We start from the raw sequence: 24,166 nt of genomic DNA, 5'->3' as shown, positions 1-24,166 counted from the left end.
TTAAATTTAAAAGTAATAAGATGGCCCTTAGCAGTAGAAAAATATCAAAATTTTAGCAAAGATATTCCAGAATTACTGCGAATAAACAAAAGTGCCCTGATTACAATACCTCAGAAAGTATAAACCCACCCGCTATGCATGAAGACTACAAAGCTTTTAAAGAGCTCAAAAGCTAAAAAGCAAGTGGAGAAGATCATACTTAAGCGGAACTTTGGAAATATTCAGCAGAATCAGTGAAGGTTCAAAATGGCTCTGAGCACTATGGGACTCAACTGCTGTGGTCATAAGTCCCCTAGAACTTAGAACTACTTAAACCTAACTAACCTAAGGACATCACATACATCCATGCCCGAGGCAGGATTCGAACCTGCGACCGTAGCGGTCGTGCGGTTCCAGACTGTAGCGCCTTTAACCGCTCGGCCACTCCGGCCGGCTAATCAGTGAAGGTATTACTACACCAGTGCATAGTGAAAATCTGAAGCGTCTTACTGCATCAATCACTAATCATCCACCATTCATGGGGCACACAGCTGAAAGTCGGAAGGTGCGAGATCTGGGCTGTAGGATGCATGAGAAAGAACAGTCCGATGATGTTTTGCGAGCAACTAGGGTGCACAAACTTACGTGAAGCCTCGAGTTGTCGTGGAGAATGAGAAGTTCGTTAGCATTTTGGTGGCATCGAACACCCTCAAGTCTTTTCTTCCTTTCGCTGATGGGTGCACAAATACACCTGAGAGTTGATCGTTGCACCAGGTGGGAGGACGTCGAACAGAACAACCCCTTCAGAGTCCCAGAAAACGCCGCGATGACCTTACCAGCCGACAGTGCGGCTTAGAACTTTGCCGCCACTCCATGAATTGCTGTTTTGTTTTTGGTTCGAACATTCCTAGTTTAACTGCCTATGACGATCTTCAATAGAGGTTGTCACCATCACCCTCTTCACGCGCAAGCAATCTCGCACAGATGATCCTTCGTTGCTTTTTATGTCTTCATTTGTGGCCGAGCGGTTCTAGGCGCTTCATTCCGGAACCGCGCTGCTGCTACGGTCGCAGTTTCGAATCCTGTGTGTGATGTCCTTAGGTTAGTTAGGTTTAAGTAGTTCTAGGTTCTATTGACTGATGACCTCAGATGTTGAGTCCCATAGTGCTCAGAGCCATATGAACCATTTTTGTCTTCTTTTCCGCAGCGAGGAACCCAGCGGGCACACACCTCTCAGTACCTCAACTAGTGGACGATTGTGTCGGCACAACCAGCAGAGACGTCCAATTGAGCAAAAAGTATTTGACTGTGATCCGTCGATCACCTCGTAGGAGAGTGTGAGCACATTCCAACATTGAATTGCGGTGTCCGGCCGATTGGCACGTGGAATATCGGATAGGTTTACGCAACCTTGTTGTGGTGATGGTAGACGCCTCGCCAAACGATTCACCATGGTTTTCTTCACTGTTAGATCCCCGTAGACATTCTGCAAGCACAGAATATCTACGATGCTCTGGTTTTCCGCGAAAGAATCTCGATGGCATCTCCTTGCTTGGAACGCACTTTCGTTAGAGACGCCATTTTGAAGGTGACGTTTAGCGCCGCCATCTGTCGGAACTTCATGGACTGGAGTGGCAATATTCCACGATGGCCCACAACACATTACGCATTTTTTCAGCCGAAAGAAAGTGTTGCCTTTCTTATTGAACTTCCCCCGTTTGTGGTAACTCCTGAATTTCAAAGCCGTTCGTACATTCTCTAAGCTTAGTACACTGTTTTTTACTTGACTAATTTAACACACGAACATCTACATGTTTACCCCGCAAGTGTCCTTACGCTGTGTGCAGGGGGTATTCTGAGTAACTCTGTCACTTCCCTCCTTTCTTGATCCAGACCCGATGGGTGCCTGGAAGAACACATTATTGGTATGCCTAAGTATAACGTCGAATGTATCAAATTTCATTTTTATGCCCTTTCCACGAGAAATACGTCGGAGAAAGGAGTGTACTGATTCTTGTATGAACGTATGGTTTCGGAATTTTAACAGTAAACTACTCCGTTGCAGCGGTACTGAGCTGTAGGAAAGGAGGTTAGGATTTAGTTACCAATTAAAAATATTGACACATATTGAGATGACAAAACAACTTCGCAAATACAGTTTCAGTTCCAGTAATTATCTTAAAACAGTACAATAAAATCAAGGTTCACTCATATCATACTCAACCCACTCAACAAACGTTAACAGCATGCAGTAACTAGTCAATTCTAATAATAATATAAACATATCATTATAATTACAGAAGCTGAAAAATATAAAACTAATATCTTCATTTTTCTAATGCACTTCGATGGTCCCGGGTTTGGGCAGCTATGAATCATCCATATGGTTCCATCATAATTTCGGCAGAACAGCCAATTATCCTATTTCACACGAAGTTAGCCATTATTCAGAGATTTACCTGAAACAGTTGTAACGCCGGAAATGCATATCCTCCTATTTCCATCTATTGTACTGTAATTTTTTCCTTGTTTTGTTACCTCAAGATATGACACTTCTGTCTCTTTATATATTGTAATTGTTTTACTGTTTGTATATATATATTTATGCATTTATGTTGGTTTGTTTCGTAAAAATTATTTGTACTTTTACGCTGGGTCTTGCCTAGGGAAAACTGCTGTCGAACGATTACATCGATAGGTCGTGTGAAGAATCAAAGAGTGTAGGATCTTTGGTGGTGTTAACTCTGCCGCGTGGAGCGCGGGCTGAGCAGAAGGAGTCTGGCGGGAGTAGCGAGTGGAGCAGGTGTGTTGTGTGACGCTCCCGCGAGTTGCCGCGCTTTCGGGGTTTGGCAGCATGTAATTGCGCTCGACTTGCGATGATAGTTTCTGACATGGTGTCGCGGACGGGAAACATTAACTAGCGCACATCAAGAGCCCGTTTCGTCTGGTGACCGTGTCGAGAAGAAGGCGCGCCAACATCCAGCTTCTGCAACAGCGACGGCCGACAATGAGTGACTGTCGCCACCTCCTCGATCGACGGCTTCAAACCTTCAATCAACCATCAAGGAAGACTGGAAGCAAGTAAAGTTTTAGAACTGTATGGCAGACCTCAGCTTTTCAAACTGTATCATTTTCGTAACTATAATAACAGCAACTTAGCATGAACCTTTGTTGCTCATTGTCCCAATTGCAGTACCAAGCAGGGTCCCTTCCTTTTCCGAAATGAACCCGAGTGTCGTTGAAATTTAAACGCCAGCACTAAAGTAATATAGCTAATTCTACTTCACTGCTTTAATTTCAAAGTTCAGTTAGCTGGCTACAATATTCAGATTACACAAGCACAAATTAAGAGTGCGAGTTTTGTTATCGTATTTTAGCTTACCTGTGACTGCAGCTCAGCTTGGTACGTACTAAATTTTACTATTGTTAATTGTTCAGAATCATTTAATTCAAGTTCAAAGTTAAATCTCTTATTTCCAAATTGCGTAGATTCAAGTAGTTTTTTGAAATGATTGTTGAGGTACTCCAAGACTAACCGTATTTTACTGAATTTCGATGTGCTTCAGAAAGAAATCTCACTATTAACTTCAGTCACTAAATTAACTTTCGATTTTCCGGTTTTATTAATTCTTTTGCTAAATTAAGTCAGGGTGTAGCGAAATTTATTACTTCTGACAAACTTTCAGTTTTCACACTACACGTGTCAACCTTCAGTTGCCACGCTTCTAGTGCTAGTTATATGTGTAATAACCTTTCTTTTTCAGTTACTATAGTAATTGTCCTTAGGACTGGCGACCGTGATTTCCCCCATATCTCAAATACCTAATTGCCGCTAGTTAATCGTTAACGTAACGGCTGCACATTTACTTTCTTTATTAACTTTACCCCTTTTCAAAATTAATTTCCACCAGTTTCATTAGCACATTTCCTTTCATTTAGATGTAACCCTTTCCTCCCTCTTTACCGACAGCTTAACTTCGGTGACGATTGCTTTCCAAAACTCCCATTAGGTACACGCGGTTTCATCTTTCACTGTCATTAAGGTCGGTAAGTGAGGGGGAGGTTACACGTGGCGACCTGGTGACAGGACAATCTTCGGATTTGAGGTTGTTCTGGACACGAATTTTGCATTGTGCAAATCTCGTAACAAAGTACTGGTTACGTACAGGCCGTTACGTCAGCGAGAATAAGTAGTGGGAGTAATCCTAATTATATTTGAGGTTTGGCATTTATATTGAAAATTATTAAAATGAGTGAAGGCAACAATTGCCAAAAGTTGGTAGACTTGGATACGGAACAATCGGTCGAACAGTGGGAAACGCGCACCGCGGTACCCGTTGTTCAGGGGCAGGCGGCTAGCATGAAAGACGCGACCGCCGAAACGCAACAAAGAGCAGAAATGGAATTCCACACTTTAGAAAATGTTTCGGAATCGGAAGTGAAAATCAAATGTGAATCCCTTGATGACGAATACGGGGGGACAATTAAAGAGGAAGCCGCTACGGAAGCAAAACCGGTAGTTTCCGGGAATTTAACTGATTTATTGAATGTTTTGATTAACGAAATCAAGAGTCAATCGGCAAAAATTAAAGCTCTGTCTGCCAAGCGAGACGATCAGGCTGCCAAGCAAGAAGCTCAGGCTGCCAAGCAAGAAGCTCAGGCTGTCAAGCAAGAAGCTCAGTCTGAAAAAATTGAACGGATGCTAGACAATCAGAACAAAGCTATTAACGTTGTTAACAACAATGTTGGAGTTGTTAATACAAAAGTTGATAAAATCAAAGAAGATATTGTTGTAATTAATACCGAAATCGGTAATCTTAAACAGGAAATGATAGGCGTTCAGGCGGAAATTGCGAGCATAAATACTCGTTTTGATTCCGAAATTAGCAGAATCGAGAAAAGTGTAGGAGAAGCAGTTGCTCCGATCATCGAGAATAAGGTGACGGAACAAATTCAATTAGTGAAAAAAGAGGATCAACAGAAGGTGGAAACTTTAAAGGCTTTAGTGTCCGAAGTAGACACTAAAGTGAGGGAGCAGGCTAATACCTGCGAAGAGAAAAAGAGGGAAGTGGAAACGCTTGCGACAACCACTTGCCAAGTAATTACGAGAGTGTCGGAATTAGAAAAGAAACTTGACGAAAAACAGAGCTATGTGCCAATCTGTGCACATAGTTCGGAATTGTTGACGAAAGAGGAGCGGTTCGACCCCTTGAAAAAAGGCGGTATACACGCGACGGATTTCATTAAGAATTGTGAAAGAGTTTTACCCAGATCATGGACTAATGAGAGAAAAATTAATGCGGTTATTGATGTGCTGGCTGGTGATGCCAAGCGTTGGGGCTTAAACCTCAACATTACGAACCTGACTTTTGACGAGTTTAAAAATTTGTTTCTGGCTGAATACTGGTCAGAGCAAAAACAGCAAAGTGTCTGGCGCGAATTTGTCGTATCGAGGCCTTTCGATGCGAGTTCGCGCGGTTCGATGAAGGAGTTTTGTGAAGGCTGGATCCGCAAGTTGGAATATTTGCGTGATCGCCGCACGGAATCCGAAATAGTCTGGGAACTCTACAAGAAGCTTCCAGATGATACAAAACGCTACGTAGGAAGCAATTACAGGACAATCAATGATTTCCTGGAAAGAGTTGAGGACGAGGACAATTGGCGCAATAATCGCGACAGTGGTAGAGGCCGTGGTAACAACAACGGGTACCACCCCAACCATAACAACGATAACCATGGGAATAATGCATACCGCAGCAATAACAATAATGGTTCGGACCGTAATAACAATCGGTACAATGCAAATAATAACAGGAATGACAGAAACCAGTATCATACTAACGTGATACGGGCTTCACAGAATAGTAATAACGCCAGAGGGTGTGATCAGCCGCCTCAGCAGCATCCGGGGAGCGTATCTGCTGGGACGAGACAGGGAAACCATTAGCCGCGCCGGTGAGGGGCCGAGCGGGCGTGGAGAAATTTTGGCGGCCCAATAACAGGAGAAAACCCAGGTATCGTCATTATGAAAATTCCGTGTGGAATAATCAACGGCGGGAGTGTGTGCCAGTGTTAGGAGAAAGGAGTGCGCCCACAAGTAGTAGATCAGCTGTATACACGGCAGTAGAAAATACATTCGCTGTCAGTGAGAACAATTTAAGTAGTGTTCCGGAAATCGATCATAAAGTGGCAGCTGTAATACCCACAGCGGAACTGGAGATTGAGTTTAATAATGATTCACAAGTGTTGAGAGAAGATCAGATGTCGGATAAAACGTCCGTCATCGAGCGAGGGGATGCAGAGAGGGATGAGGTCTGGTTAAGGCAGTTCGGTCGCTTATACGACGAACTAAGAGATTATAGGGGTCTGTATGGGAGAAGCGTTTATGGGGAGCGCGTGCAGGATTTGCCGCGTCTCGTCCCGCAGGAAGATAGTGTTTGTGAAATGATAGAAAGTTCTGGCCCTAATCGGCAGACTTTACTAGAAATAGTTGATGTTAAGGGGGATCACGAGCCAGATTCGTCGTGTTTCGTCCCGCAGGAGTTAGATGTTGAAGTAGTAACGGAAAGTTCTGGCCCTAACCGGCAGACCTTACCGAAAGTTTCAGTGGTAGAAGTAACCGACCCATCCGACGCAAACCTCCAGTTTAAACATTGCGAAAGTATTAAGGAGAATGATTGCGAAAATTTTAGTGATAGCCGGACACGATTGGTAGAAAAGCACATAGATTACAACGTGTATGAGGTTAGAGCTGACATTATACGGTCAGACGATAGCAGTGTGGGTTGCGCAGATCTAGCGGAAGTAATTGCAGAAACTACTGGACACATTCCTACAGGTAGATTGGCGGATGAGATTAATCTGACCAAAGTGGAATCAACGAAGGTGACGATTAATGAATTGATAGCAAAGCAACACTCACTAGTTGACGAGTTACAGGAAAAGGTTTCGGTATTGGAGGCGAAGCTACAGGCTAAGCCTCAGGACAAACGTGTTGAAATTAAAACTGTATGTGAACAGAGGCTGAAAAAGCCGCCAGATAAGCCGGATTTAGGATCAAAGCCGGATGGTTTTTTCTGGAATGACTTGGATATAGACGAGGATTTACTGTGGGAAAATAAAGAGACAGCCGAGGACAAGTGTAGACAGATAGTAGTGTCTGTTAATATGCATGACCTACAACTAAACGTGTTGATTGACACCGGTGCAGAATTTAGTGCTGTATCTGGGAAAATATTTGAGTTACTGATAGACAGACCTGGCATCGTAGTTATGCCAGTAGCAGGAGTGAAAATTATCGGTGCTACTGGGAAGGCCAGTAAACCGGTCACAAAACAGATTTTTGTCAACTTCGAAATATGTGGGGCACGATTTGAACAAGAGTTTGTCGTCGTGCCAGACTTGACTACGGAAGTAATTATCGGGTTAGATTGGCTATTAAAGTACCGTGCAGTGATTAATTGCGAAAGCAAAACTTTGTCATGTATGTCACAAGATAAATCAATAGTAGTTAGTTTTGACGAGGCAGGAGACTGTGTGCATAGGCAATACCAGCCTATACACATTGTTAACTGGCCGGATGACATTGATGTAGGAATGAATTTGAACTGCCGTAACGTGAGGAATTTCGGCATTGACAAAAGTGTAGAAAGTGAATTGGAAGAGATAATCAAATTCCCTCCACGGATTGACATCAGTATTGGTGGGAAAAAAGATCGTTTGCGAGAAGTAATGAAACTAAAAGCCGACGCACGCACACGTCGTCATGACGCTAAAGCGCGTTTTGCTAAGTTTGCAATCGGAGACTTAGTACTTGTAAAAGCTCATGAGAAATCGAGCGAGATAGACAATGAAATCTCTAAATTTAAGTTTGTTTATAATGGACCATATAAAGTCATTGGTATACATCACACAAATGCTTATTGCTTAGAGTATCCAAGCTCAGGAAAACGATTAGGTATACGGAATATTGAAGACTTGAAATTGTACCAACCTAGGATCGATTAATACCACACAATGGGTAAATTGTACAGTATGTAAATATAGAGTGAAAGATTTAAGGATGTGCCATGTTACGATGCTTTTGCCTGACCTAGAGGTCATTAAAGAAGTTGTAATTAATAAGTAATTAATTTTGACTAAATGATTTAAGAGTAACTGATTAGTAATCATCTGAAAAATCCAAGCTGCTAGTTTAAGTTTTCAGCTGAGTCACAGTAGATTAAGGAAAGTAAATATGCTTTTGTAACTAGCTGTCAGATTTCATGAATGTGTGTTTCATTAGTCATTGCCGATGTACTTAGACGCTGTTTTAAGTTTCAGGCTAGTACATGCGTGTCATGATGGACAGTGTTGAGTTATCCGCTGTGATAGTGTTTATGGACTCCTTGAGATTACTCGGGAGTGAGTTTTTCCGAAAGAATTCAGTCAAACGGACGTTCTGGAAACGCCGTTACAAGGGGGAGTGAGATCAAGCGTACCGCACCGGCGGGCGCAACAATAATGGAAAGACCGAGCCGCTGTCGGCTCTTGTGTCGCTGTCGGCTCTTGTTCCGCTGTCGGCATTCTTTGTACTCGCGAGTACGGAATGTGGAGTTGCTTTTCTTACCCGGGCAGCTGATGGGAAAGAATTCTGCTGTCAATATTTATGTTTTCTTCGATCTGCTGTATATTATTTTCTTGTTTAGCATTAATTGGACATGACGAGAATATTAATTATGAAAAGGTTACATAAAAATGTGTATTCTATGTAATTAATTATTAGTTTGCGTATTTTGATATACCTGTTTTTTATGACCATGTACTCTGATTAATTTTGCAAATAGTATTCCATTTCTTATAGTGTTACGAATTTTGATTTTGGAATAGCTAAACCATTTTCTATGATTTCTATGAATTTTGATATGTTGTCAACCTGTTTTATTTTGTGCAAGATGACAGAGTGGAATAAGATTAGGAGTGTCTCCACTCAATTATTATCGTCTCAAAATTGGTTTACGATTAATTAGACGAATGCTAAATTTTGTTATGTTTTGAGCATATGCATTTCCGCTGTGTCTTTTTTTGGGACATTTTCTGAGTCTGTTTACGTTGCACGAACATCCTCAGACAATGTGGGGCACGTGTAACGCCGGAAATGCATATCCTCCTATTTCCATCTATTGTACTGTAATTTTTTCCTTGTTTTGTTACCTCAAGATATGACATTTCTGTCTCTTTATATATTGTAATTGTTTTACTGTTTGTATATATATATTTATGCATTTATGTTGGTTTGTTTCGTAAATATTATTTGTACTTTTACGCTGGGTCTTGCCTAGGGAAAACTGCTGTCGAACGATTACATCGATAGGTCGTGTGAAGAATCAAAGTGTGTAGGATCTTTGGTAGTGTTAACTCTGCCGCGTGGAGCGCGAGCTGAGCAGAAGGAGTCTGGCGGGAGTAGCGAGTGGAGCAGGTGTGTTGTGTGACGCTCCCGCGAGTTGCCGCGCTTTCGGGGTTTGGCAGCATGTAATTGCGCTCGACTTGCGATGATAGTTCCTGACATGGTGTCGCGGACGGGAAACATTAACTAGCGCACATCAAGAGCCCGTTTCGTCTGGTGACCGTGTCGAGAAGAAGGCGCGCCATCATCCAGCTTCTGCAACAGCGACGGCCGACAATGAGTGACTGTCGCCACCTCCTCGATCGACGGCTTCAAACCTTCAATCAACCATCAAGGAAGACTGGAAGCAAGTAAAGTTTTAGAACTGTATGGCAGACCTCAGCTTTTCAAACTGTATCATTTTCGTAACTATAATAACAGCAACTTAGCATGAACCTTTGTTGCTCATTGTCCCAATTGCAGTACCAAGCAGGGTCCCTTCCTTTTCCGAAATGAACCCGAGTGTCGTTGAAATTTAAACGCCAGCACTAAAGTAATATAGCTAATTCTACTTCACTGCTTTAATTTCAAAGTTCAGTTAGCTGGCTACAATATTCAGATTACACAAGCACAAATTAAGAGTGCGCGTTTTGTTATCGTATTTTAGCTTACCTGTGACTGCAGCTCAGCTTGGTACGTACTAAATTTTACTATTGTTAATTGTTCAGAATCATTTAATTCAAGTTCAAAGTTAAATCTCTTATTTCCAAATTGCGTAGATTCAAGTAGTTTTTTGAAATGATTGTTGAGGTACTCCAAGACTAACCGTATTTTACTGAATTTCGATGTGCTTCAGAAAGAAAGCTCACTATTAACTTCAGTCACTAAATTAACTTTCGATTTTCCGGTTTTATTAATTCTTTTGCTAAATTAAGTCAGGGTGTAGCGAAATTTATTACTTCTGACAAACTTTCAGTTTTCACACTACACGTGTCAACCTTCAGTTGCCACGCTTCTAGTGCTAGTTATATGTGTAATAACCTTTCTTTTTCAGTTACTATAGTAATTGTCCTTAGGACTGGCGACCGTGATTTCCCCCAAATCTCAAATACCTAATTGCCGCTAGTTAATCGTTAACGTAACGGCTGCACATTTACTTTCTTTATTAACTTTACCCCTTTTCAAAATTAATTTCCACCAGTTTCATTAGCACATTTCCTTTCATTTAGATGTAACCCTTTCCTCCCTCTTTACCGACAGCTTAACTTCGGTGACGATTGCTTTCCAAAACTCCCATTAGGTACACGCGGTTTCATCTTTCACTGTCATTAAGGTCGGTAAGTGAGGGGGAGGTTACACAGTCCAGTATTGAACACAAGGCGACTACATGTTATCAACATCAATGAACGTTCACGTCTCTTTCGTCGCCAATTTTCCGGAAAGCTCTTTCAAAGGCAGCAGTATCATACACGAAACAGTAGCCACGAGCCACCAGGTAGACTTTAATAAAGATAAAAAAAAAACAATTTAAATACTCTAAGAAACACGTTAAAGAAGTTACAGCGAAGTAAATCAGATCAAGAGAGGGATCATTTGGCAATAGACCAGCTTAGAGTGCTTCGTCCAAAATCTACCCCCCTATGCACATGCGAATCACGTTAGTCGCTGATCATAATGTATCCCAAAATATCAGTCTTCTCAGCCCCATCCGTAGACTGTAACACTGGCCAGCCACAAGCCCCAACATGACCTTGCTGTACTCTGCCTGACAGGCAGAAAACTGCCTCCGCTGCTTCGACCACCGCCTAGCGCATCCCGCTGTCAACAGCCCCAACTCCTCGGCTTATAGCAACCTCACCCCAACAGCAGTCGAAGCCGCGATACGTCAAAGAGACGCCAGAGGGTGGCGACATACAGTCCTCAAGCGGTCCCAAACCTTGCATTTAAAAGGGAAATAGTGCGACCGGGTTGCATAACTCTCTCTTTTAGCGTCTCTCAATATGTAATTGGATTAGCTGCTCCGCTACGAAGTGATTTGATTTCCTCGGGTGGTTTCTACTTTCTCTATCAACTCTATTTGGTAAATGCCGCAGACTGACGGGGAATAGTCAAGTATTTATCGGAAGAGTTTTGAAAACTGCCGGATGACAAATTCCATTCTTGCGTTAACTTCTTGAGAAGTCTAAAAATTGCCTAACTCTGGAGTCGTTAGTAGTATACCTATATGATAAGAATTCACCACAGTCGTAGAAGATATGGACTTGGCATTCCCAGTTGTGCACATGTATATGGAGGACGATGATACTGACTGTGTCCGTAAATCAACGATATAGATCTGCCATATAAGTCTTGAAATTACCTGGCTGGAAAATTGATGCCGTCGTCTAATACATTCCCAAAGTAAATAACCGCACTAGCCGTCCATAGCTTAAATGGAAGATAATAACTTACAGGGCCGAGTAAAATGGAAAATATACCACACAACATGTTAAGTCTTATTTTATTAGTCTTCATTAGTGCAACATAAATTAAGCTGATAGAGGAGACTTCATCTCTGTCTCAAACTACAGCTTAAGCCAGTGATGTAGCTACCGCAAAGCTAAAGGAAGCGCTGTTGGGTTCCACGACTCATCGCCTCCTGGCGTCGATCATCTCGCCACATTAACGTGGAGGGAAACAGAGGCCCACAGAGAGAGCACTGCTTGGGTGGTGTTGGGTGGTTGAGCAACACCATTTGCAGTTTACAGCTCCGCTGAGTGAAGAACAGCAACGTCAGTAGGAAGACATCAAAGGGCCTCCTACCCTCTCTCTCTCTCTCTAACCCCGTCCCCCTCCTTCCGTGAAAAGAAATATGAAAAAATTGTCTGTTGCAGCAAATATAATTTGTCGGCGGCATCAAAGGGAACACCGTGCACTGCTGCCCATTTGTCCGCAGGGCAGAAGCGGCTCATGGCAGGTTTATTCCAGGCCTTCCTCATCCCCCTATCCCCCTTCCCGCCCACCCTCCTTCCACAACCACGCGGCCCGACAACCCTCTCTGATGCCCCTCCCAGCGCATTGTAGGCGGCTGTCCGGAATGAAACAGCGCCTGCAACTTTCTCTGCCCCTGGAGTCACATGCATCCGCCGACCAGCTTCCTGTGTATCGGACAGGAGTCCAATACCAACGGAGTGTGTGTGAGTATTAGTGCATGTTGTGTATGTGTGTGTGTTCCCTGCGACAAGGCGTGGCGGCAAAGGGACGTGGGGCCAGGCGTTCGCAGTTGCGTTGCCGGGCAACGCCGAGAATTTAATATCTCGTTGCTGCCGACATGGTCCCACGCCGAATGGAATGAGGGGCTGTGTCGTGAAAATATAAAAGCGGCAAAATAAGGGAAGAAATATATGTGTCCCATAAAGAAGGCGTGAGGGACAACTCTTTACTCCTGTGCCTGGCACCCATTCGCGGAGGAATGTAGCTGGAGTGACGAAGTAAAGTGTGTGAAGTAAAGTGGCACTCGACCTGAATTGCCAGCTAACTGCAACAATCAACAAGATAGCAACCTGCCAAAGTGGGAGGAAACGCTCTCTTGAGAAACTGAAATCGCATTTCAGATAAATTGCACATGAAAGTTTCCTAATTGACCATTCCTGTGATTGCATCTTATTACTTTTCATATCCGTGTTTAACGTCTTCTCGTGTATCACCCATAATTCCCTCGATGTATGCGTGTTGTCATCTACACCCCACCTAGTGAGGACGCACTATATACGAAAACTTACGATTGTTACGGTATAATTCTGAAACAATATTCAGTGTGTTCTTTGGCCCTGATCAAAGAGATTAGTGCAAGTACATATTAATCCCTTATCGAATATGGTGAAAGAAAATGCGTTTCTTATAATTTTTTTATAAACCCTTTTGGTCTTTGGCGTCCTATTGACAATATGCGGCAGTCAGAAACTCGAACGTAGACTTAACTTGCTGTAAACGAATCTTTCAAATGGTTCAAATGGCTCTGAGCACTATGGGACTTAACTTCTGAGGTCATCAGTCCCCTAGAACTTAGAACTGCTTAAACCTAACTAACCTACTGACATCACACAGATCCATGCCCGAGGCAGAATTCGAACCTGCGACCGTAGCGGTCGTGTGGTCCCAGACTGTAGCGCCTAGAACCGCTCGGCCACTACGGCCGGCAACTGAATCTTTAATGAAAACGATGATCGAATAACATAATTGCCATCTAAAATATTCCAGGAATAGTTGCAAATTCAAAATTCTTTATAGTGCCTATTCGTAACACAAGATAGAAGGCTACTTAATTGTTAAATTAAGTAGAAGGAAGAATCAATATTCATACATTCTGGTCCCAAATTCCACAAGCATTTACTTACCAGATCATATAAACAGCTATAATAGTTTTTACGATTCAGCAAAACCCTTTGTGAAATTTTCGGTGTGAAATGGATACTTTTTCGTTTAATACAATAGAATTGCAGTCGACTCTTCATCGACTATTTTTCAGGTGCATATTAACTAAAGTCTATTTAATCAACTTCGAATAGTAACAGGAGAACTCGTTTAGTACAGTAACAGCAGGGACGTTGGTTAGACGTGGATTGTCTTTATTCGTACTTTCGTCTCGTGTTGCATCACGACGATCACTGTGGCTCGTCGAAATTTGTTTCTAAAAAAAAAAAAAAAAAAAAAAAAACCTTAAGTTACTCTGCACACGAGAATAATGACTCTTCTTTCCATCACACCTCACAGCGTTATAGAACGTGACAAAAAGAGTAGCAGCAGTAGTACCTGTTTTCCAGAAGCCACTCCAGGGGTCACGGCAAACACTTAGCACAGGACTGACCGTAGGCTCTCTAGAGAGAATACGAGGGGCGTTCGATAAGTAACGCAACGCTCTTTTCTTAGCCTACTTTGATTGAAAAAATGCGGAATTTGTTTCGGGACGTCGTGGATTTTTACACTTCAGACCCTATAGGTTCATGAAGTTCCGTTAGGTGGTGGCACTACACTTAGCCTTCAAAATGACATCTGTAGCGTATGTTCGTTCCGAACAGAGAACTCTCAATGAGCTTCTTTTGGCGGAATACCAGCAAATGTTCATAGACGCTTTTAGAGTATCTACGCAGACCTAGCAATGAACAAAGCATGCTGGGTCGTTAGGCGAGGCGTCCGTTGTCACAAAACAAGGTTGAGCTAACATGTTCGATCTCTCGCCTGCCTGGAGGCCGCACACACCTACAATTCTGGAACGTCTGGACACTCTCATTGGAAGGGACCAATCAACTTTCTCCTCCGAATAGGACAATATTTTTTGGACACCAATTTACATAGGGAGAAGCGATCACTACGATAAAATAAGGAAAATGAGAGCTCGTACTGAAAAATATCGGTGTTAGTTCTTTCCGCTCGCTGTACGAGATTGGAATAATAGAGAATAGTGAAGGTGGTTCGATGAACCCTCTGGCAGGCACTTAAATGTGAAACTTCCTGGCAGATTAAAACTGTGTGCCCGACCGAGACTCGAACTCGGGACCTTTGCCTTTCACGGGCAAGTGCTCTACCAGAGCACTTGCCCGCGAAAGGCAAAGGTCCCGAGTTCGAGTCTCGGTCGGGCACACAGTTTTAATATGCCAGGAAGTTTCATATCAGCGCACACTCCGCTGCAGAGTGAAAATCTCATTCTGGAAACAGCCCCCAGGCTGTGGCTAAGCCATGTCTCCGCAATATCCTTTCTTTCAGGAGTGCTAGTTCTGCAAGGTTCGCAGAAGAGCTTCTGTAAAGTTTGGAAGGTAGGAGACGAGGTACTGGCAGAAGTAAAGCTGTGAGTACCGGGCGTGAGTCGTGCTTCGGTAGCTCAGTGGTAGAGCACTTGCCCGCAAAAGGCAAAGGTCCCGAGTTCGAGTCTCGGTCGGGCACACAGTTTTAATCTGCCAGGAAGTTTCATATCAGCGCACACTCCGCTGCAGAGTGAAAATCTCATTCTGGAAACAGCCCCCAGGCTGTGGCTAAGCCATGTCTCCGCAATATCCTTTCTTTCAGGAGTGCTAGTTCTGCAAGGTTCGCAGAAGAGCTTCTGTAAAGTTTGGAAGGTAGGAGACGAGGTACTGGCAGAAGTAAAGCTGTGAGTACCGGGCGTGAGTCGTGCTTCGTTAGCTCAGTTGGTAGAGCACTTGCCCGCGAAAGCAAAGGTCCCGAGTTCGAGTCTCGGTCGGGCACACAGTTTTAATCTGCCAGGAAGTTTCATATCAGCGCACACGCCGCTGCAGAGTGAAAATCTCATTCTGGCACTTAAATGTGATTTGCAGAGTATCCATGTAGATGTAGATCACAATCAAACACCTTGCTGCTGGTCCGAACGTCTCTATTGGCAATGCTGCCACACTCTTCCACTAGTTAGGGTATCCAAAGGTGTGTGCCTGCTGGGTTCGTCGCACCTAACGGAAGACCACAATGAGCATCGAAGGATCATCTGTGCGGAATAGCGTGTTCGTTACGAGGCTAATCGTGACAGTTTTTTGTCGAACATCGTTACATGCGATAAAACATGAGTTCATCACTGCGAACCGGAAACTAAGGAGGAATTCATAGAGTTCCTCTCCTACGAAGAAATATTTCATAGCCGCATACTTTGACGGTAAAGTGACGACGACGATCTTATAGGACTGAGGGGGTTATTCTGTTTGATGTCCCTCATCATGATGCAACGTTCAACAAATGGTTCAACTGGCACTAAACACTATGGGACTTAACTTCTGAAGTCATCAGTCCCCTAGACTTATGACTACTTAACCCTACCCAACCTAAGGACATCACAGACACCAATGCGCGTGGCAGGATTCGAATCTGTGAGCGTAGCAGCAGCGCGGTTCCGGACTGAAGCGCCTACAACCGTTCGGCCACAGCGGGTGGCTTATACGCTGCATGCTTTGGTTTAGCGAGGAAGCCCACTTGGATGGGTTTGTCAATAAGCAAAATTGGCGCATTTGGGAGACTGAGGATCGGCATTTCGCAATCGAGAAGCCTCTTCACCCACAACGAGTGCTGTGATGGTACAATGTACTGTCACGGAATAATCTGTGCGATATTTCTTGATGGCACGGTGACTATCGAACGGTACGTGAAGGATTTGGAAGATGATTTCATCCCCATTATCCGAAGTGGCCCTGATTTCGACAAGATGTGGTTGATGCAAGACAGAGCTCGATCCCAACGACGCTGGAGAGTGTTTGATGTCCTGGAGGAGCACTTTGGGGACCGCATTCTGCCTCGGGGAGTCTCAGTTCACCGCCACATTCTTCGTATCTGAACACATTCGACTCTTGTTTGTGAGGCTATATTCAAGACAAGGTGTGCAGCAATGACCTTAAAACCAACTCTGAGCTGAAAACAGCCAGTCATGGACAGCGTTGATGTTATGAGACTTCAGCGGGTCTTGCAGAATTTCGATATTCGTCTGCGCCACATCATCGCCAGTGACGGCAGGCATATCGAAAATGTCATAACATAAATCCAAATATCTGTAGTGATGTTTACATGTTGAATAAAGTGTGTGCACGTCGTAGTTTCTAACTAATTTACACCCTGTGTGTGTTATTATGAGAGGTTGCAGCCCATACAACGTAACTGTCTTGCATTTCCTTCTTCATGACAATTCTCGACCGCTCCCTGGTAGGACAATGAGGACGATCCTGCACTATTTTCGATGGGAAGTGTTGGATCTCCCACCATAAATCCCGGACTTGGATCCCTCTAATCTCTGCTCGCATGAATCGCTTGCTACGAAGACAACATTTTGGCGCAGACAGGCTGCAGTCCAGCGTAGAGAATCGGCAGGAAGCACGTGCGGCGGCCTATGACGAGGTTATTGGAAAGTTAGCATAATGCTACGACCATTGTCTCAGTCAGAGCGACTACTGTGTGCAGCAGTTGGAAGGTGCAGCATGTGTTTCAGATAACACATTTTTGATTTTCGCTTTGGTTACTATTTCGCGACCGAGCTGAACTTACTTTCCAAATAGCCCTCATAGGAGCAAGCTGCTGCAACTATTGTAGCTATTGTTTGATGGAACAGACAACCTTCTAAGATTTTAATTCCTTCTTTACGTAGAAACTTGTAATGTGTTATTCCTGGTCTTGTTTTGAATTTTATATTTTTGTGTGTGCCGATTTCGTCAGAAATTCCAATGAACCAGTAGAAGTCGGTGTATTTACTGTTATCACTCTACGTTTTTCATACCAGCACTTAAATCTTCTGACCTTTCAGAATGTTGTTAGATTCCTGCATAGACTTTATCATTGCTGTTGGAGTTGCAATAATATTAATTTTGTTTCTTAGTCCAAGCAATAAAGGAGATGGTAATTATAAATGTCTTACATTTCAATGTCACGGTAGTGTAGGGGCAGCGCCTCTGAATAGTATTCCAGTGTCCCGCGTTCGATCACAGCTACAGCCTAGTTTGTGAATAAAAATCACCAGCAATGGTGACGGAATATTTCCGGTGCTGCAATGCTGTGCTGTCAGTGGCCTTGTCAAATAGGATGGATGACCGGGCAGAGATTCGGGGCATCTTCTTACCCCAAAGTGCGATGGTGATTACTCCGTTGGCGAAAGGTTCGGGATTAGTGTTCCTTTTGAATGTATGTACAAGGGACTAGGAAGGGAGAGGGGGAGGCTGACCATCAGAAAAAAATGGTTCAAATGGCTCTGAGCACTATAGGACTTAACATCTGTGGCCATCAGTCCCCTGTAACTTAGCACTACTTAAACCTAACTAACCTAAGGACATCACACACAGCCATGCCCGAGACAGTACTCGAACCTGCGACCATAGGGGTAGCGCGGTTCCAGACTGAAGCGCCTAGAACCGCTCGACCACTTTGGCCGGCTGACCATCAGAAATGAGTTGAATAAATACGAAAGGGCATTGTACGAATAGTGGCGTGAAATGTCAAAAAGGTGAATCCGGTAGCGGATGTAGAATAATGTGAAAGGGAAATGGAAAAGTTGATACTAAATACAGAGATTGTGAAGTAAGTGAAAATAGATAAGTGTTTCAGTTAATACAAAAAGTAATAGGAAAGGGTGTAAGGGGAGTGGGATTCGTCATAATTAGGAAGGTAATGCAGAGAGTGTTACTGTGAACTGTTCAGTGACTTTATTCTCATCAGAATCGACAGTAAACGTAGCCGCCAACAGTAGTTTCGGTATGCATGTGCACATCTCAAGCAGAAGATAAAGAGAGGAAATATATGAAGTATGTAAAGGTAGATGAAACTCTATTAATCATGGCCGACTGGAACACTTTTGGAAGGGAGAATACAGAAGGCAGAGTTACGGAAGAACATGCGATCATTAGTGGAAATAACAATTAGTTCTGCAACAAATTTTAGAAAGTACTAACGAATTCAGTGTTCAAAAAGGAGGAGGAGGGAAGTCTCCAGCTGGATAAAAATATGAGGTCTTGAATTAGAGTTAAACAGAGCTTTGGGAGACTTGCGATCAAATAAGGGAGAAGGCACATATTTCATTCCTTCAGAATTTCAAAAATCACTAGAGAAAGTAAGGACCAGACGACTATTTAAGTTGGTGTGTATGATGTGTGAAACTACGTGCATACCATCAGACCTTCGAAAATATATCACCCACAAGATAAAAAGAGCAGGGAAACGCGAAAACTATCATCCAATAAGCTGAACAGCTAATGCATCAAAGTAGCAAACAAGAATAATAACCAGAACAATTTAAAAGAAAATTGGGAATCTATTAGGTGACAATCAATTCGTTTTTAAGAAAGGTACAGGCACCAGAGGAACAGCTTTGGCGTTACGCTTAGTTGTGGAAGCAACGCCTTAAGAAATACACGTTCCTGTGATTTGCCGACGCTTATAAAGGGTCGACATCGTAAAATGATAGGGATAATCGAGTAGTACTCAATATAAGTACAACTTCCGATAGGAAACAATAAGATGGACCGCTGTGATTTCGAAATTCGCGGCGTATCTTCCTTCCTGTCACGCACAGCCAGCCGCGTCAGCGCTTGTCTCGTGCAAGTGTTTGGCTAGAGGGAGCAGGGGGCGATTCTTTTGCAGCAGCTTGCGTTGCGCATGCGAGCTTCTGTATTTGCTCCTAGAATCGGTAAAAAATCGATATCACCAAGTTACTCTAAAATCCTTTCAAAACATGTTAATCTTCAAGGTCGATAACCTGCCTGTGTTTCGGCAGCCAGCACATTCCGCTACGCTCATGTACCCCGTTGCGAAGTCGGTCGCAAACAGTGCTCATCTGTACGGTCTAATTTGTAACATTTTTTGTGCTTACGTTTAGACACAAAAAATGGTTCAAATGGCTCTGAGCACTATGGGAACATCTTAAGTCATAAGTCCCCTAGACCTTAGAACTACTGAAACCTAACTAACCTAAGGACATCACACACACCCATGGCCGAGGCAGGATTCGAACCTGCGACCGTAGCAGTTTAGACACATATACCTCTTGAATATGAATATGAAATGTATGTACTTGATCTTACATCATACCTTAATTGTTTTATTGATTAAATTGTACGTTTATAGAAAGTATTTGTATGGGTACAATTTTACTACAAAATCTTGATATTTCAGCGTTTTTAGCTGTTCTTCAAGTCTTATCGGTCTATATTCCTTCTACAGCCATAAAATGTAGACTGAGGACAATTGTTTCACACAGTGGCGTTGTCCGCATTTATCGGCCATTTTTCTTTTTATTCATTCAAACTAGTGCAACATAGCAGTAATTCGTTTATTTGCTGTACAATCCTCGGGAACAGTCAAGCCGTCTACCACAAGAGCTTTGTACTGTATTCTAAAGCCTCAATGTGGATTTAGTTAAACGGTTCGAAGTATTCCGGAAGTGATTTCGACTCGCAACAGAATTGACATGGAGACATTTGATGCTATTGCTCTTGAAACTACAGACATGAATACGTATTTGTATGGTTGGTATCCTGTGTCACTAACCACTCAGCTACAAGGGGCGGACACCTATTGGCTAATACTCGGAGGAAGCAGTTGAGCCCAGCAGCAAGAACGTAAGGCAATATAGAATAAATTTTGTTCGAAAACTTTTTCACGTGTGCATTGTAACAGAGAGGTATAACGCACTTTGTTATTAATTTCAGACTCATACTTCAGATGTAACAGATCGAAGCATCACAAGAAAAATGTCCCATTTTCGCAAGAGGCAGTTACTCTAATGGCCGCAGCACACCATCTATACCTCTAGAAGAAAATGATAGCAACGAAACTTTAGAGGAAGGCAAAGATGACGAAAAAGACGATGACCAACAGTTTGAGACTGAATAAAGATCTTTCACTTTTTTTTTTTATTTACCAAAGTGCCGCAAACTGATCTTCTGATATACGTCGGTTCCATTTTCTAACATGACATACCAAAGCTCTATCATGTATGTCGTACCACGAGCTGTTTCATGTGGAATGGTCATATCTAAAATCATCTGGAAAGCATCGCTATGGGTAATCCATTCAGTCTAGAGATGGCCAGTTTCCTCATGCAACAGGAGCTGGACTTGGCACACACGTAAGTTGTGGTTCGGGTACGTTGATGACACCTTCGTTGCGCAGAGCCATGATGAGGAACAGATTGGTGACTCCCTTAGACATCTGAAGTCTCCATGGCAACACCACATTCAACATGGATCCGTATTGGTCACTGTCGTTCTAGCCATCGAGATTTCTTAAGTGGTGATCTCCCACCACTTTGTGCTCATTATCAGGAATCTTCGACGGTTCGCCATTTGTTGATCGAAAGCCCCTTTTTTTTAAGTACTAACGTTCTAATGAATGTTGGCCGTCGATTTAGCGAACGATGCGCTGGCTGTGACCGAGTTTTGCTCTTTACCCGTCCTAGAAATATGGCGAAGGACATCTAATCTTTAGTTAGAGACCTCCGTTGTCTCTACGGCATGTTTTGTGGATCTTTCTCCAAGAGGAAATCCTTGTTCTTAGCTCCCTTTCCTCCCATCGATTGGGACTTTTAAGTTCTATTTCGTCTCTGTGTGCTAATGGTTCTGACATGGGCACGTAGGAAAGTAGTAGGCTTGCACCGTAAAACAAAACAAAAAGCTACCATTTCTATAATTTTTGGTTACGAGGTCTGCTGAGAACCTAGACCTCAGTGGGAATCGGAAACCGACGCACGTGGATAGATATCAGCACGAAGTGTCAAATAATCACCTAGCCAGAAAAAAGACACGATTTACATGCTCGTAACGCGCTTAAGACCAATTTGTGAGCCACAGCACTTCGGACGCGATATGCAACACCTGTAAAGCTTTCTAAGGAACGAAAGGTACTCCATCAGCTGCATAAGTAGTGTCAAAAAGTCAAACAGTCGGCGAAGTGATACGTCTGGATAACGAATGTCGGTGATGGCTTTTCTTCCAAACATTCCCAGGGTGAGCGACAGAATCGGCCCTACATTACGAAAAACGGGGTGAGGATTAACTACAACGTGACCAAGAAGATGAAATAATTTCATGGATCGGCAAAGGACGAAAGTGACCCACTTGCGTTGTCGGGGATATACTGCATACCGTATACACGTAGAAAAGTGTATGGTGGAATGACTCCAAGATCCATTGATACCGTATTACAAAACATAAAAGGTATTGAAGGTCGAGATGGGCATAGAAATCATTTGTGGTGAAGCATGCCCTGTGTGAGACCTACCACTTCATAATATTCGCCTACACTGCAGTTCTTACTGTGGGGAAGAGCTACCAAGCTCGCATGTTCAGCGAAGCTGTAGAGATCCACGTACATGACAATAACTCCAACAGGAAAGTGGAAGCCTCAATGTGAACAGATTACAGATTCCAGTGCTACGGCGAAAGACAGTTGGAGGTAGCAAGGTAAGAACCACAGTGGCAATGACCATGGAAAAGTCTTCAGATGTTGTCGCGATAGGTATATGTAATCTACGACTATGAGCTTGACTACAGTTCGACACTAGCTATAGAAGGTGAAGCTTTGACTAGGCAAGCACTCGTATTCGAAAAACTTTAGAAACATCGCCCAAAAAACTTTAACTGAAGAATACGATACAGAAGCCAACGGGCAGTTTGATAATTTCAAATTGTTTTGTTATTCTTACGGAAGAACTGTAATCCATTTACTTTGTTGTTTCAGTGCCCATGGTTCAGGAACTATAACTGGGCCACATTAAATTCGAATCATCCTATTGCTGTTGACTGGCAAGAAAGACATTTTTGGTTTGTCGAAGTAACTCAACGTCTGCACAACCCCCATCCCGAATTCTACTCCCCCCAAATCTACACTGCGAATGGGGGACAAAGGACGAAATACTCAATTTAAAAAAGGTCTGACTGTCGCATCTAATGTTCAATCTGTACATCGAAAAAGTGATGACGGAAAGAAAAGAAAGTTTCAGAACTGGGGTTAAAATTCAGGATGCAACGATTTCAATGATAAAAGTCACCGATGACATTGCCATCCTCATTGAAAGTGAAGAAGCACTACAATATGAGCCGAATGAGATAAACAGTCTACTAAGTACAGAATGGACGAAAGAAAGACGAAAGTAATGAGGAGTAGCAGAAATTAGATTAGCGATAAAAAGCATCAATGTACTTGAGCATCAAGCAGATGAAGTGCAGAAACTCTGTTACATGTGAAGCAAAAAATACACTCCTGGAAATTGAAATAAGAACACCGTGAATTCATTGTCACAGGAAGGGGAAACTTTATTGACACATTCCTGGGGTCAGATACATCACATGATCACACTGACAGAACCACAGGCACATAGACACAGGCAACAGAGCATGCACAATGTCGGCACTAGTACAGTGTATACCCACATTTCGCAGCAATGCAGGCTGCTATTCTCCCATGGAGACAATCGTAGAGATGCTGGATGTAGTCCTGTGGAACGGCTTGCCATGCCATTTCCACCTGGCGCCTCAGTTGGACCAACGTTCGTGCTGGACGTGCAGACCGCGTGAGACGACGCTTCATCCAGTCCCAAACATGCTCAATGGGGGACAGATCCGGAGATCTTGCTGGCCAGGGTAGTTGACTTACACCTTCTAGAGCACGTTGGGTAGCACGGGGTACATGCGGACGTGCATTGTCCTGTTGGAACAGCAAGTTCACTTGCCGGTCTAGGAACGGTAGAACGATGGGTTCGATGACGGTTTGGATGTACCGTGCACTATTCAGTGTCCCCTCGACGATCACCAGTGGTGTACGGCCAGTGTAGGAGATCGCTCCCCACACCATGATGCCGGGTGTTGGCCCTGTGTGCCTCGGTAGTATGCAGTCCTGATTGTGGCGCTCACCTGCACGGCGCCAAACACGCATACGACCATCATTGGCACCCAGGCAGAAGCGACTCTCATCGCTGAAGACGACACGTCTCCATTCGTCCCTCCATTCACGCCTGTCGCGACACCACTAGAGACGGGCTGCACGATGTTTGGGCGTGAGCGGAAGACGGCCTAACGGTGTGCGGGACCATAGCCCAGCTTCATGGAGACGGTATCGAATGGTCCTCGCCGATACCCCAGGAGCAACAGTGTCCCTAATTTGCTGGGAAGTGGCGGTGCGGTCCCCTACAGCACTGCGTAGGATCCTACGGTCTTGGCGTGCATCCGTGCGTCGCTGCAGTCCGGTCCCAGGTCGACGGGCACGTGCACCTTCCGCCGACCACTGGCGACAACATCGATGTACTGTGGAGACCTCACGCCCCACGTGTTGAGCAATTCGGCGGTACGTCCACCCGGCCTCCCGCATGCCCACTAT

General features: G+C 43.7%; 1 non-coding gene across 1 annotated transcript; it reads left to right on the top strand.

Annotated features, from left to right (window-relative positions):
* Positions 1 to 15,188: 15,188 nt before the first annotated feature.
* Trnal-caa (transfer RNA leucine (anticodon CAA)) lies at positions 15,189 to 15,262 on the top strand. Its single transcript has one exon. It is a non-coding gene; the product is annotated as a tRNA-Leu (tRNA).
* Positions 15,263 to 24,166: the final 8,904 nt, after the last annotated feature.

This window comes from Schistocerca cancellata, chromosome 7 (assembly GCF_023864275.1).
Source record: "Schistocerca cancellata isolate TAMUIC-IGC-003103 chromosome 7, iqSchCanc2.1, whole genome shotgun sequence".
In the NCBI taxonomy this organism is placed as follows: Eukaryota; Metazoa; Arthropoda; class Insecta; order Orthoptera; family Acrididae; genus Schistocerca; species Schistocerca cancellata.
This window is presented reverse-complemented; position numbering and strand designations above follow the sequence as displayed.